Below are 13,495 nucleotides of genomic sequence, written 5' to 3'. Positions count from 1 at the left end.
GAGAAAGCTTGCCTCAAGAACCTTAACTTTTTAAGTCTCTGTTTCTGCCCACCTGCTGCTACAAGTGAACTAGATGACCTGAGGTCTCCTACAAATGACTTATTCCCTTCATTGGGTCTTAGCCCTTTCTCACACCTGTAGGACTATATTGCAGATTCTAGCCATCTAACAATTTGTCACAAGGTTAGTGACTTACCTCACAGGGTGTGTTGGACAGAAGTCCAGGCACTAGTTATGGGGTGTTCTGCTTAGGGACCCAAGGCTGAACTCATAGGGTGTCAGTCACGCTATGTTTCTGTTTGGAAGCTATGGGGAAGAGTTCACTTTTCTACTCATTTATATTGTTGCTAATATGCTTTTGGAATTAATTCCTAGAGGACTTTTGGCCAAAGGGTAAAATGCGATTATAATTTTATTAAATGCTGTTAAATTCCCCTCCATATGGGTTGTATCATTTTGCATTTCCATCAGCAGTAGATGTAAGTGCCCCTTTCCCTATAGTCTTACCTGCAGATATACTTTAGATAATCTGATAAATTAACACATGGTTTCTTACTATTGTTTCATTTTATCTTTGTCATATTTCATTTTATCTTTGTCATATTTGAGCAAAGTTGAGCTTTTTTTTTTTTTTAAGATTTATTTATCTATTTATACAAGCACTGGGCACAGTCAGAAGCGTGGGAGGGCGAGAGAATTCACCAGAGTCAGAGCGGGGAACAGAACAGGCAGACTGATGAAGAAATACACTGCTGAGGGGAACAGCAGGCAGCAGGAGAGGCCTGTCGCACCATGTGGGACCCTCGCCTGTGGCCGGGGATCAAACTGGTGCCGCAGAGGCTGCGGGCAGCCTGGCAACCCAGCGCTCAACCGCTGCGCCACCAGGGGAGGCCTGCTTTTTTTTTTTTTTTTTTTTTAAGATTTTTATTTATTTATTTATACAAGCACTAGGTACAGTCAGAAGCGCGGGAGGGTGAGAGAATTCACCAGAGCCAGAGTGTGGAACAGAACAGGCAGACTGACGAAATACACTGCTGAGGGGAGCAGCGGGCGGCAGGAGAGGTCTGCGCACCATGTGGGACCCTCGCCTGCGGCCGGGGATCGAATTGGCGATGTAGAGGCTGTGGGCAGCTTCGTAGCCCAGAGCTCAACTGCTGCGCCACCAGGGGAGGCCGTGAACTGTGAGCAGCCTGTTCATATCTCCTGTTACTTTTTCTACCTCCTACTGGTTTTTTCTTCATTTTTAAAAGTGCTTTATATATTAAGGATATTAGCACTTTGTTTATAATAAGTAAGTCACAAATTTTTTTCCGGTTTGTCATTCTCTTACAATATTTCCAATCTATTTAAAATTTTTATAGCTTATTTTATTTTTGTATACTTATATTGATATTTTGTTACTGCTTCTGGATTTTGAATCATAATTAGAAAAGTTATTGAATATTCCCAGGTTATAATAAGAATTCCCCTCTGTTTTCTCTTGGTACTTATATAGTTTAAATTTTCACATTTAAATATTTGATTTGTTTGGAATTATCTTGATATGTAGCTATAAGGAATGGAATTAATTTTCTTTTTCCATATGTCTGTTAAATTATCACAACGACAATTATTAAAAAGTCTGTCTTTTCCCCACAGATTTGAGATGCTATCCTTACTGGGTACTAAATTTCCATATGCAGTTGGGTCTATATTTGAATTTTCTTTCCTATCCCATTGCTAATTCTGTCTGCTCATGTGCCAGTTACCAAGCCGGTTTAATTTTATAGGCTTTGCACTATATTTTATTATCCATTAGATTCTTCTAGTTTTATTTCTATACATTTGTGAGAGAGAGAGAGAAAGGGAGAGAGAGGAGAGCGGAGAGAGAGAGGCCGGTCCCAGAAGAGAGCTAAGGACTGACTCCTGAGAAATTTCAATGCTTAATGGAAGGGTAAGCTGGCAAAAAAATCTGGAGGAAAGACTCCATAGGTACAAAGGAATCAGAGTTGTGGAATCTCAAGACAGACAGAGCAGAGTAATTTAAGCCCGAGATACTGGTCTCCTGTGTCAGGTGCTGCCATGAAGTCTCTTGACATGAGGTATAAGAAGCATTAGTGGTTGTCACTGGGTGGGAGTAGAATGGAATGGGCTGAAGAATGAATGGGAGGTAAGGAGGTACCGTTGACCCACAAACAATGTGGAAGTTAGGGGTGCTGACACTCCTGTGCAGCTGGAATTCCGTATGGTCTTTCGTCCATCTGTGGTTGGTTGGATTTATGAATGTGAAACCCACAGATAGGGCAAAAACCACGTATGGGTGGACTTGGGCCAGTTCAAACCCATGTTGTTCAAGGACCTGCTATATATGCAAGTGTAGATAATCCTTGAGAAATTTCTCAACATAAGGGAATGAAATGAGAAAAGGTAGTACCTAGAAGGAGTGTAGGGAGGTTTTTCTTTTCTCCATCTTTTTAAAAAATTGAGATGAAATTCATGTAATATAAAGTTAACCATTTAAAAGTGAGTAGTTCAGTGACATTTAATATATAGTCACAATCACCATCTCTAGTTCCAAAAACATTTCATCACCCTAAAGGGCAACCCCATACCCATTAAACAGTTACTCTCTATTTCCCCTGTTCCTAGCCTTTGGCAACCACCAAGCTCTTTTCTATCTTTATGGGTTTACCTGTTCTGAATATTTCATACAAATGGAGTCATACAATAGATGACTTTTTATGTCTGGTTTCTTTGACTTAGCACAATGTTTTCAAAGTTCATCCACCTCAAACTAGAGACTATGTATAAATGTTAATGGTACAAGGGACAAAGGAACAGGTGGAAGATTTAGCAGATAGTAGGTAAGCGCTAAGGTTCCTGAAAAGGTAAATTCCATCCATTTAGAAGTGAGAGAAGTTAGGGACACCCCATCTGATAACGTCTGTGTATACTATGATGTGGAAACACAGGCCTCCTCTGAGAGTGGGGAGTCAGAACTTCCATTCCCAGAGCTTGGAGTCTGACCACAAACAGAACTTACAGCAGATGCACAAGTTTGAAAAGTTTTTGGTAAGAATTGTAGGTTATGTTCTCATGAAGCAAACACTGCATTGAGGCTGGAGTGTGGTATATTTATTAGGGATCAACTCTTTGAAGGAAGAGGGAGGAAGCAGAGCTTGAGAGAGAAAGAAGTCAAACCGGTGATGCTGTGGCCATCCCAGAGGGGAGTTCCTGGGATATAGTCCTTTTGATTATCCCACATTAATCCCAAATGGTTAGGGTTACTGTGCCTGGCATAATTGCCTATTACATGTGTCTACAGAAGGTTATCATTTGACCAAAGTAGTTCTCTGCAGGTGAGACAGACCCTAAAGGAGCTGACACTGCAGTCAGGGTGCCTACTAACTGAAGCAAGTCTTCCCTTGGAGGGGCATCTGGACTTACCCGTCACAGAAAGCCCAGCTAGAACAGCCTGGAGACAGATTTCTTCAGGACAACCCTTTCTGTTATTGTCCAGGAAATTGTTCAGGAGACTGAACTGATGAACAGGAGCTGGATGGGCTGGTGGACTGATACCAGCAGTTACACTCTGGTTCTTAGGTAGAATGAGCTGGCATTTGTGTTCCCATGGGGAGTGAAATCTCAACTTATTAGAAAGGCTTTATTCTCAGCCAATCAACTTACAAGGAGTGGTTTGGATTTTGAAAATGTTCCATGTTTTTCACTTCACTATTCTTTGTTGGAGAAATGACAAAAGGAAAGGGCACCTAGTCAGCAGTCAGCAAATGTTTGCTCTACAGGTGAATGAAAGAACCATTATAGGCAGAGCAGCGGCAGGAAGCAGAGGGTCAGAATTCTGTGTCATCTTTTCAGAGGAGTCTGAGCTCTAGAGAGCTGCTTGGCAGGCTTAATAATCACTCAACATGGAGATGGTAAAGAATAGACAGAGGTACAGTGGTGCAGTAGGGAGGTCCCAAGTTGTGGTAGACATGGATGCCTGTTATCTCAGCTGGCGTGTAGGAAGAGAGTGGGTGCCTGGAAGTGGATGGGTGGCTGGATGTTGCTGGAGGGAGACTCATGGGGCACAGAGGTGATAGTCTGTAACCTTTTCCTTGAAGAGGATTTCCCCATTTCCATTGTTTGAGAGCTTAGTATAGAAGGGAAGGGTTTTCTCTTTAGTCCAGTTCCTTGTGTGTCTTGAGAAACTTCAGGGTTCATATCCACTTCTGTTGCCTTCCCCTATTTCTGGCAGCTCTCTTCCATTGTCTTACATTTCCACTCACTCTTAAAATTCTCTCTTCCTCCAGGACTTAAAATTATCTGACTGTCCCTCACTCTGGTCCATCCCCTGCTCCCCAATTCCCATAAGCCTATTGTTTCACCTCAGGGAGCCAAGTTGATGGCCCTTCAGTCCTATCTTGGTTCTTGGAGTCTCTCAGTGTCCTTATAATCTTACTTTTCCCCACACAACATGGACCTCATGGTGCCTGTCATTTCCAAGACACTTGTTGTCAGTTCCCTTGGTTCCCACTTCTTTTTTGTCATATAGGGAAAGACATGGACTGTTAGGATTTAGGAGTGAAGAGATGGCTATGGGCTGGTGCTGCCTCATTGCTAGGCCTGGGAATTGGAGTTGGAAGAGAGGGGAAGGAAGAAAGTCTGTACATATATTAATTTATTATTATTTTAATAATTCATTTATGTAGATAAATTGGCAAATTGTTTCTGCATCTGTTATTTCACTGGAGTCATTTCTTACCTCTTTCCTGATTCCTTTTCTTCCTCCTACTTTTCAGATGTAGCTGTTTATCAAGGCTTTCATAAATAATCCATTTTCTTCTTTCTGCCTCAGATTTCTGCCTTCAACCCTCATTGCCATGCAGATGACTCCTAAGCCTGTGTTTCAGCCTAAGCCTCACCCCCTGATCTCCCATTTAGTATTTTCAGCTGTTTGTAATACATATCCACCTGTTCCATTGGTGCTACACACTCATTTAAACAAAATTCATGATAATTTCATCCAGAATTCATTCTTCCTGTTTAATCGTGGTATCATCATTCTCCCTCTTACCTCACCTTGAAATTTTGGCTGCTTCTTTTCCCTTATTCTCGTCCCCTAACCCCCACCTAGTTTACCATGTCCCATCACTTGTTTTCATTCCCACTGCTCCCTCTTACTGGTATCCCTCAACTTCTTAGTGAATTATGATTCCTTGCCTAATTTCCCCAATTTTAGGTGTCTCTCACTCCAGCCACTGTCTTAAGTTACTGCTTCAGTCTGTCTAAGCCACTGTTTTATAACATAACATGATTTTACTAGCACATTATTTTCCCAAAGAAACTGAAATACTTCCCTACTACCTAGAGAGTTAAGGGCCAACTTCCCAACCGACACTGTGAGACCCTACAACCTCTTTCTTTACCTTTTGTCTCCTACTATTATTCTATATACACTCACCTCATTTTTTGATACTAGTTGTGCCCTGGACTTTCCTTCTTCCCTGCTTGTGTTCTTGCCTTTTGTTGTGAAGCTTCTTTTCCATTTCTCTGTTGCTTCTTTGCCACGCCTCCTATCCTGCATAATTTCTACCAGTTAAAATAGTAGTGACATATATCCATTGCAGTGGGATGCTGTGAGACTTGAGAAATGAGGTAGTGTACATATGCTGAAACGGAATGATACTGAAGTCATACTGCTAGATGACAAAAGGAAATGTTGTACAACTATATATGTGTGTGTGTGTGGTTTCCATTTTGGAGAAAATTATTAGTAATAAATGCTTATGAATGTATGAGATAAAAAGTTGGAAAACCGTGCCATGTTAATGATTACTCTTGAAGAGAAGTGATGATTATAGGAATTATAGGATGATTATATATGCTTGTAAATTTGATTTTTAAAATAGAATATATATTTCTGTAGTAATCAGAAAACATAAAACCTGAAGCAAGAAAAAGGTGGACAGAAAGTTGTCCCCAACCTTAAAGGTTCATTTGCATTTTCTTCTCTCTACTTTCTCCCAGTGGCAGGTATTCATACTCATATCCTCTCTCCCCCCAGCCTCTCACATAACTCACATGAAGTCTCATAATAATTTATGGGTTTGCCTTACATACCCCTCGTTGTAGTTGGTGCAGAAGTAGTTGGTGTCTGTTGTTTGAATCCTTGAACCCCTGTCAGCCTGACTCAGTGCCTATACTCAGTGAATACTTTATCAGTGTCTATTCAACTGGGTTGCCATACTACATTGTCTGGGAATCCTCGTCCTTAGTGTTCTTGTGGTTTGGGAGGCAGTAAAGGCTCTGATTTTTACTTAGCAGGAGCTCTTTGCCTGATGGGGCTGGTCAATTGACCTTTAATTTATTACCAGCTTTCTGACTAGGATCCTGATGAGCATGATTGATAAAGATGTGGTTGGAAATCTAATCTGTGTTCCCACTGATCCCCAGAGGAATCCATTCCTGCATAGCAAGGAATGGATACTAACATTTAACCTAACATTAGATAAATTCAGTTCAGTAATTGAAGTGTGCACTAGTGCCAGGCCTGCTAAGAATGGCAGGAGGAAATGATGGAAGAGTTTTTGGCTAAAGGGATTGAGCTGTTCAGCTCCTAGGGAATCAGTTATTCTACCAGCTCACCAATAGCTCTGTTGAACTTTGGTCTTTATGTCAAAGGGCATTAAGTCAGACTTTTTTGTTTGGCCTCCATTGGCTTTTTGGGGGGTAGGCAGTAGAGGTGTTGACAGGATTTAGTTGTTTCTGAAGTGCTGTCAGGCTCAGCATATCCTCATCCTGGGTCAGAGACAGAGAAAGTGTCAGGTGGTGGAAGAAGTTTTTGAAGTCAGACAGACCTGGATTGGAGACCCAGTTCTGCCACCAGTCTGTTACTTCAGGAAGGAACCATTATAGGTCCAGGATCCAAAATAGCTGGTAATTTGATGTTTAGTGAATATTTGTTGTGTTGGACTAGTTGATTGTGGTGAAAAGGAAATAAGATATGTATAGCATTTATTCTAGTACCTAGCTCTAATAGGTAATTGGTAACTGGTAGTTTCCTCTTTCCTGTCCCTATCCTCCTTAGACCCTTAAAGGTTAGAAATCATGTTAACTAGTCTGCAGTGACAATGATTTGGGTGGGGGGGGGTATTCTTTTTTTAATAGGTGTGCCCACCCTCCCCATCTAGGTTTATCTTCACAGCAGTGGTTCATGGCATAGCAGTGTGATACAGTGGAGAAAGCCAGGGTCTGGGGCAGGTTAATTGAGCTCTTTGTCATGTGTTTTCTTATCTGAGAAAGGTAATATTTGCCCTGTCTAGAATTTATATTGTAATCCCAATCTACTACTTTCTGAGCGGGCATTCCCCTAGCCATGTTATTCCTGAGGGATGATGATGTGTCCTGTTGCTTGCCTCCTTTCCCGCTGCCTGCCTACACTCATTTTGCTCAGGCTCTCTTGAATATTTGTCTTAGGACAGAAATTTATCAGTGAACTGTGTCAGTGACACTGTATTGAGATAACAGTGGTTAATGCTGTGCTCATAGTGTGGTAGTATTTTTATAAGGCTCCCCACTAATTAAAAGGACTTCAAGTAGCTCTTAGGAAAGTGTGTGTGTGTAAAAAGTGCTTAAATAGTGATTAAAATTAATTTAAACTCTTTGGGAGTGGGATTGGGGGAAACAAATATAGTAACCACCTTGACTACTTGGATTACAGCATCTAAATATTAAATGTAATTCTGAACATCTTGGCAGCCAAGAGAAAAAGAGAAATATGAATCATGTATTTATCATCTAATAAAATAGCCAATAATTATATTGGTTGTCTGTTGAGAAAGAAACTTTTTCCTGGTACAAGTAAGAACTGATCTAAAGGCATTTTTATTATAGACATTAAACCATCTTCTGCATAATGTCTTTAAGATTTTTTCAGAAATAATCTTTTTTAGTCTGTTTCTTATATAGGCCCTGAACACAATCTGAGGGCATACAAGAAAACAGCATTCAACAAACAAAAAAGTTTGTCTTCTAGGGGGCATATCTAGTGAGCATTTTTTGTTTTATCTAGGAATGATATAGAATACCCATTGTAGGCTGGAGAAAGGACCCCTTTTTTAGATTGCCTTCCTCAAGTATCTTTTCTGTTGGGTTGGCTCTAGGCAGTTACAAAATGGGAGTCAGATTAAGGTCAAAAACTCTGACTAGGATTTGGCATAATCCAACTAGCAACCTTAGCCCACAGCTTTTTATCTGGTACAACCAGTTTGTGTTCACAGTGTATGTGTTGTGGCAATGAGAAAATGAATGGATATATGTTGACTTTTTAATAAAAGCCTAATACATTGTTTAACTATTTTCTTTTTTTTAAGATGGGGTATAAGAATGGGTACAGGCCTGAGTTTTTTTGGGGTGGTGAGGGGATTCATCAGAGACAGAATAGGGAACAGAATAGGCAGATCGACTGAAATACACTGCTGAGGAGAGCAGAGGTCTGCTGCACCATGTGAGTAGCTCCACCGGGGATCGAACTCGTGCTGCAGTGGCTGCCATGAGCTTTGAGCTTCATGGGTTGGGTTCTTAACCCCTGTGCCACCAGGAGGCCTCCATTGTTTAACTGTTTTCATTAATGTGTCCAATGGATGGTAAAATCTGTATCCAGAAAGTTTTGTGTTTTTGTGTAACTTTATTTGGAGACAAATATATCATTCACAACCTATTGCCAAGTGCAATAACATGCATTGACCTCCCACTGAAGATGGTAGCCTTCAGTTATGTAAGAATTTTTTTGTTTGTTTGTTTGAGATCCAAAGTGTAAATATAAGCCTAGGAAAACTTGCTGAGAGATGTTACTTGTGGCTCTGGAGAGAAAGTAGACATCTCAGATTTTCCTGTCCCCTTTTTTCTTTATTTTCTGAAGACTTTGAAGTTGGCATAGGAAAATGGTAGTATAATCAGTGTATATTTTGTAATGGAGATGACTCCTCATCAGACTTCATCAGACTTCAGAAACCACAGGCTGTTTATGAATAAAGTGATTATGAAGAGATTTTCTTTGGTGAACCTTTTGATTTCAGTCTCTTAAGAAGCTTTTCAGTAGAGTTTAATTTTCCATTAATTCTTCTTGCCACCACCATTATCCTTTTGCCCCTCATTAGTATATTTTCCACTGCATCCCTCTCCATCTCTGAATGGGTTATCTGGATTATTTAGGAGGAAGTGTATTCTGTACTTGTTTTATCCACTATTTATGTTTGCATTCAATTATACTCAGCCTTCCTTTCAATTATAGAGATGGCCCTTGAGCGTTTTTATTTCAGGGAGTAAGTATCTATTGTAACAATTAGCTTTGGAGAGAGGAGAATTACCCATAATTCCTGTCCTCAGAAGAGAGGTGGTACTAATGGATCCCTGGTCTCCTATCTGATTCCTCTGGAGAGCCACTGCTCTTGTTTACTCCTTGGCTCAGAGTCTCTTGAATTAGAACTGGCAGGAGGTACTCAGTGTTGTAAACCAGATTGGAGTCCTCTTGAGGGTCCTCTGCTACAACGCCACAGGATTCCAGTATGTTTTTGGGTTACCTTTTGTGCCTCTCAAATTTGAGCCCTTTTCTATCCACTATTTATTTGACTGGTCCCTCACAGCGCTCTGGGGATGTGCCACTTGTGAAATGAAACTCTGCTTCTGTGTTGTTTAATGTGGTAGTCCCTAGCCATTTGTGACCATTTACATTTAGATTAATTAAAATTAAATAAAATTTAAAAATTAATTACTTAGTTTCATTAGTCACCTTTCAAGTGCTCAATAACCATGTGTGACCAGGGGCTACTGTAATGGATAGCACAGATGTAGACTATTTCTGTCAATATGGAATGTTTTATCAGACAGCACTGGGACAAAAAGTGGATGGCTGATGCTAGTCTACCTTAGTTGATTGCTGATGGGGAAATAGAGCCTCCTCTCCTACACTGTCTCTTAAATAGCTGCATGGTGATCAATATTTTGCTGCTGCACTAATTTAAAATTAAGAAGTGAAAATTGCAGGCATTGCCAGCTTAAAGCCCTGGATCTCAGATTGTCCATTACTTCTTACCCAACATTTTATTTGTGCATTGTATGTTTGCCATGTGGTTGTGGTTTTGCATGCACTGTGAATAATGAGTTGTTGGCATACAGTTTGTGATGCTAAGCTTCTCAGCAGAGAAACTGTACCTGATCAGATGGCTGCTTCAGTTTGGGTTATGCCTTCTCTTGCTGCTGTGAATCTCTCCAGCAGAGAAGCACAGAGGAGGCAGATCTGGTGAAATCTGGAGGCTCAGGTGAGAGGATGCTTCTTGAGGACCTGTATTGTAAAAATCAAGTCCATAGGGCTCCAGGAGAATTAAGTTGATTCCAGAAGTGAAGATTTTTTTTTTTTTATTCCCTAGAAACCTCAATATAGATTGGCAGGATTTTTTTTGTCAATTACAATTATATCCACTGTAATTTTTTGTAATTTTTTCAGACAAGGTCAGGTTAGTCAACTATTAGAGACAAGAGAGTGTATGGTAAGTAACCAAATATTGTTTGTGTGTACCCAGAAATGTGAATGTGAGATTTTACATATAGCCTCATTGTATAAGTAGCCTTGGGCCCATACAAAATCTTTCGAAATCCCTGAGCTAGATATGTGTCTACTTGTTCAGTGCTTTAGGGTTTTTGGGGTATGTTAGAGGGAATGAGGACAATGGGAAAAAAACACACATATATACCACTTCTCCCACCCAGCCATCCCCTCCTCCTAATGTGTACTAAATTTTGTGATTTCACCTGCAATAAGCTGAATATTTGACCCAAAAACATGACTTTCTTTTTTTTTTCAAAAAATTTTTAAAAGATTTATTTATTTATACAAGAACCGGGGTACAGGCCAGATGCACGGGAGGGTGCGAAGATTCACCAGAGACAGAACAGGGAACAGAACAGGCAGACTGACGAAATACACTGCTGAGGGGAGCAGCGGGCGAGACAGGAGAGGTCAGCCGTGCCATGTGGGATTCTCACCGGCTGGCTGGCTGGGACCAAACCCATGCTGCAGAGGCTGCAGACAGCTTCACAGTGCGGCGCTCAACCCTCTGCACCACCAGGGAGGCCCAAAGACATGACTTTCTAACAGTGCAATTTAACTAGTAGAGTTTTGGGGAGTGAAGGGAGTGGGTACTGGGATTGAAGTGTCTTTATATATATATATATATATATATATTTATTTATTTATTTATGCATACAAGAACTGGGGTACAGGCCAGAGATTGGGGGGGGGTTTAGAGGATTCACCAGAGACAGAGAGGGGAGTAGAATAAGCAGACTGACTGAAATACACTGCTGAGGGGAGCAATAGATCAGACAGGAGAGTCTCCTTTGCCACATGGGTCGCCTTCTTGGCTGAGGATCGAACTTGTGCTTCAGTAGCTGCAAGTAGCTTCATAATGCTGAGTCTTGACCCCTTGCACCATCAGGAAGGCCTCTGTTTTCTTTGATTGCTCTCAAATCCCAGCACATACATGACTGTTCTGGTTCCCCTGCGTAGCACATAGCACTACTGCTCTGTCTTTTCAGGATAATTGCAGGTTTATTCAGAGAAAAGGCTTTGGCAAAAGTTCCCTTGATAATGTGGTCAGGACTCAGTTTCTGGGCTTAAGGGATATGGTGTTAGGAAAAGCTAAGTGAGGTCAATAAATTCCTATAGAGAATGAAAAAGGTTGAATCATAATCTAGATGAGAACAGTTTGGATGGAGTTTTGTTGTAGATTGGGACTCTGATCTTTTCCTGGAATTGGGCCTGTTAGAATTTCAGTTATGAAAGCTGATGAGAGAAACACCAGTCCCACTTGATGACTGTTCTCTCATGTGATAATTTTTTTTCTAAGCCTCAGCATCTCTGTAGAACACAAAGTGTCCCCTCCATTCCATTGAGCCTGCAATCAGCAGCATTCTCTCTGGGGGTATGCTGTCATACTGGGAATGGTACAGAAATTCAAATTATAATCACTGTCTTCGCTACTGTGAACTTTAATCGAAAGTCATGGAAAACATTTAATTGATGCCCATGATCAGATATATAAAGTATCTAAAAGTGAAAAAATGAGGACATCTTGGTATCAGATAATAGAAATTTAGGGTAATTGAAATATATGTCATGATTTTACACATCTTACGTTTTGAAGTGCAGTCATTCATTGCTTGATGGGGATTATGTTCTGAAAAATGCGTTGTTAGGTAATTTTGTTGTTGGGTGAACGTCATACACTTGGAGTATGTTATTCTCCAAGCATAGAAGATTAGGATAGGAAGGCATCTTGGAATTCAGGAGTGCATCTTGGAAGAGGAACTGGGTCATCCATGACTTCTTTTTACTCCTGTAATTTACTGGCAGTGTGTGCTACGTCATCGCAAGGCAATTGGAGTTCTGGGATGACTTGTCATTGCTGTCTGTGGGCAATGGAAATGTGATTATGTGGCATGTGACTATATCGTGGAATGAAAAAAGGAATTCTGTGGTTGGTTTGTTCGTAACGGTAGCATATATTTAGTAACATGAAATTGCAGAAAAAAATTGGGAAAAACCTGTTTTTAGATTGTGAGGGAAGGGATGGTTAAAGAGCCAAACTTAGCCCTGAGAGATGAATAACATTTTTATTTCTTGAGGATATTTTATTGCACAGTTTGGGTCACAGTGGTCTTTGGATAAGAGTAACCATTAACCATACCACTTGAAGGGAAATTGGTTTCTTAGTCATTGTGCTGGTGAAATAATGGGGTGGATGTAAATCTGATCTATTTGACATCATGTCCCCAGTTTTTCAAACGTCCACCCACCTGTCACAGACCCTGGGAATAATAATTTACTTTCTTAAACAGAGGTGCACTGAGGTACCAGAGCCCAGAGAATGATTGTAGGATGGGGTAATGTGCAAATGACTGTATTGGTATCAAGCTTTTGCTGTATGCAAGGTCTATATATTCAGCCATTTTAGTGGCTTTCCATGTAAGGCATTTAACTTTTAGCTTCTGTTGCTAAAGTAATGGTAACATATTCTGTTTTCCATTTGTTTATTTATGGTCTTGTTTTCTACCCTTGCAAAACTTGATATAGGTGCAAAGCTTCAGAAATGTACACATACCAGAGTAATAGATAACTCTGATTTGGTTATAAGGCAATAATTTAAGTTGACAGGTTTAGCTGATAACATAAAACACAAGAGAGAAATAGGATCAGTTTATAAATGTCAGCAGAACCCCTGAGAGTGAGTTGCTGCCTTGGAGCTGACTCCAATACTGTTGTTTTGTCTAATATATTATGAAGTGAAATAAACTGATGTCTGTAGAAATCTGGCTGACCAAGATTAAAAGAACTGGACTGTAAATTAACAGCTTCCTTTATGTCACTTTAAGCAACTTTCAGAAAGGACTGAATGACAGGACATTAGGGTCCTTGGAAAGATCTGGGGTCTAGCTTCTCTGGAATGACAGGAGGCCA

General features: G+C 40.5%; 1 protein-coding gene across 1 annotated transcript in view; it reads left to right on the top strand.

Annotated features, from left to right (window-relative positions):
• Positions 1 to 13,495, top strand: part of SIL1 (SIL1 nucleotide exchange factor) — a gene marked incomplete at its 5' end in the record, with an annotated part of 153,464 nt that overhangs the window by 26,991 nt on the left and 112,978 nt on the right. The window lies entirely within an intron of this gene.

The sequence above is a fragment of the Talpa europaea genome, assembly GCF_964194135.1.
Source record: "Talpa europaea genome assembly, chromosome: 13".
Classification (NCBI taxonomy): domain Eukaryota; kingdom Metazoa; phylum Chordata; class Mammalia; order Eulipotyphla; family Talpidae; genus Talpa; species Talpa europaea.
Note: the sequence above shows the minus strand (reverse complement) of the source record. Positions and strands in the feature narration are given on the sequence as shown.